Genomic DNA, 2,827 nt, shown 5'->3' on the forward strand with positions numbered 1-2,827 from the left:
ATTTTCTAATAGTATATATTGTATGTTATGTATATATATTACCTTATATATTTTCTTGTAGTATATATTGTATGTTATGTGTATATATTACCTTATATATTTTCTTGTAGTATATATTGTATGTTATGTGTATATATTACCTTATATATTTTCTTGTAGTATATATTGTATGTTATGTGTATATATTATAGCTTATAAATAATTGCAAGGTTAAAGACTAAAAAAATATTGCAAAAAGATATTCAAGGGCATGTCTTATAATTTTTATTACCAAAAATGGCATATCTTTCTTAGTCTTCCTCCCCCCAATGGAATGAGCACAACAAGTTACTAATACCACCATTAAAAGGGAAAAAACTAAAAGAAGATATGCCAAAGTACAAGGTACACCATAGTCTACAGTGTATCTCTAACAAATTTCATAAATCCTTCAAGGTTCGGAGGAGGTTGCGTTGGTGATGGTGGAAAAGAAGCTTGTTCATCACCACTTCCGGGCGAAGCAGCATCCTCCTCAATTTCCGCCATCATTTCTTCATAAGATTCATCTATCGCCGGTTGTGATTCCGCAATTCCAAAGTTCCTTCTTTCCGAGCGGATCCAATCTCTAAACAATACAGATTTTTCCAAGCTCTCCCTCATTGACGCTCTATGATCACCTATTTGAAGTCTTGCTTGACTGAAAGCGCTCTCTGATGCAACAGTTGAAGCTTGAATAGATAAAATATCCCGAGCCATCCTTGCAAGAACCGGGAAATGTTTTTCCCTTGCCTTCCACCATTCCAAAAGATCAAAAGTAGGGGTTGGAACATTTGGCCTAGCATGTTCTAAGGCAAGTTGATAATCATTATAAATTGTTTGAGCATTAATTTTAATTGAGGCTTTTGCATCTGCAAGTGTAGCAAATTTCTCATTTGAAAGATCTAAAGCCTTATAAATATTTGAGTACCAAAAATGAGGACCTCCTAATTTAATTGTAGGATTTAATATTGCAGCAACACCATAAATAGGAGGGATAGGGAAAAAATATTTTTTAAACTTTTCTTTCATTGCATTTATAGCAAGTTGATAAATTTCCCCACCCTCCGAAAATTCAACAAACAAATCACATAATGCTGCAATATAAACTAAACAGTTTGAAATAGTAGGATAATATTGCCTAGAAAATGCATTTGTAGCAATTTAAAAATGTTCTAAAAAATCTATAAGAATTTTAACATTCGTCCAATCTTGAGTAGTAAGCATTTCATCATCATCCTCACCACCTACCCGAGCATTAAACGTTGCATTAATTGAGTTTCTATATTCATATGCAACTACTAAACTTTCGTACATATAATTCCATCTAGTCGGGCAAAGTTTAGGAACCTTTCTTTCTCTAAGGCCATATTCATCACATTTTTTAAAATATTCTCTTAGTGATAACAACTAGGTCGGGAATCCAAATTAGAGTAAGAATTTGAGAAGTAAATGCGGAAACAATAACAACAAGGAATTGAACAACTAGAATTAAAGAGATGAAAATAAAGGATATGGGACGAATTCAAGGAAAGAATTCCAAGAACTTCCAAGAACGTAAGTTCTATAGCCTTGACAAGATCAAAGTAACAACGTCTTGATTTATGGAAGAAATCAAACGCCTTTACTTAAAAAGCAAATCAAAACAATAGATTCGGATCTTGACCACTTTACGAGTAACTTGAGACAACAATTAATAACTAGTATTAATCGCCTTCTAAGAATACCACAAAGGAATCAAAGATATCATAAAAGAGAAGTAATCTTACTACCTTGAACTAAGAACTAGTAAAGGTTGAAAGATAAATCTCAAAGCACAAGTAACAAAGGTTCAAAAGAACTCTCAAAGTATGATATACTTAATCAATAAATGTTGTATCTTATGAATGAGAAGAACTCCCTATTTATAGGAATACTAAGGCATAAAAGTCCTTAAAATTAGGTAGGGTAGTTGCTAAGGCATACAAAGTCATTACAATTAGGTAGGGTGGTTGCTAAAGAGTAAGAAAAGTCATTAAAATTAGGTGGGGGCGGCCAAGACCCTTTGGGGAAGATTTGGGCCTTAAAACAACTAGTTTGGGCCATTGGTTTGGACTCCAATTGGGCTCCTTTTGAAACACCCCCTTTTGGACCTCTTTTAAGGTCATTTTGAGCCCTATTGGTGGACTTCAAGGGCTGATTTGGTAACCCAATTTTCCTCCTCTTGGACTTCAATTTGGACTACCAAATAGTTGTAAAACTTGGACAATTCATCTCCTTTGGGCTTGAGCTCTTCCTCTACAATTAAAAGCTTCTTTATTTGCCATTGAAGTCTAGCAACCTTAGCTTGCAACTCTTTAGCTTGAGATCTTGTAAATGGCCTTAGAGCTTCCAAAACTCTATCATCTCTATCATTGTCCTTAACTATATCCTTGTTCTTGATGCTATCACTTAGTCTACTTCTACGGTTTGAATAAAAAAGACAATTAAGAGCCATTCTAACCTTTTCAATTTCTAAATTTAAATTCGCATACCATCACCGACAATTAAATGATAAATATGACAAATACATCTAACATGGAATATATTTCTAAATGCGGGATTTAGTGTTGTTGTAAGTATGCCTATAGCACTAGTGTTACTAGAAGCATTATCCATAGAAATTGACATTATTTTATCTCTAAAGCAAAAATATCTACAAATATCTGCAACAGTGTTAGCTATAAACTTACCTGTGTGACATGAATTAATTATTCTATACGCAATAATGCGTTTTTGCATTGTCCACTCCTCATCTATCCAATGACTTGTAACAGTTAGATAATCACAATCA

General features: G+C 33.5%; 1 long non-coding RNA gene across 1 annotated transcript; it reads right to left on the bottom strand.

Moving 5' to 3' along the window:
• Positions 1-241: 241 nt before the first annotated feature.
• On the bottom strand, positions 242-1,938 carry LOC142182529 (uncharacterized). Its single transcript, XR_012711334.1, has 2 exons — positions 1,788-1,938; positions 242-824 (listed from the first exon to the last, which is right to left on the bottom strand). It is a non-coding gene; the product is annotated as an uncharacterized LOC142182529 (long non-coding RNA).
• Positions 1,939-2,827: the final 889 nt, after the last annotated feature.

This window comes from Nicotiana tabacum, chromosome 7 (assembly GCF_000715075.1).
Source record: "Nicotiana tabacum cultivar K326 chromosome 7, ASM71507v2, whole genome shotgun sequence".
Lineage (NCBI taxonomy): Eukaryota > Viridiplantae > Streptophyta > Magnoliopsida > Solanales > Solanaceae > Nicotiana > Nicotiana tabacum.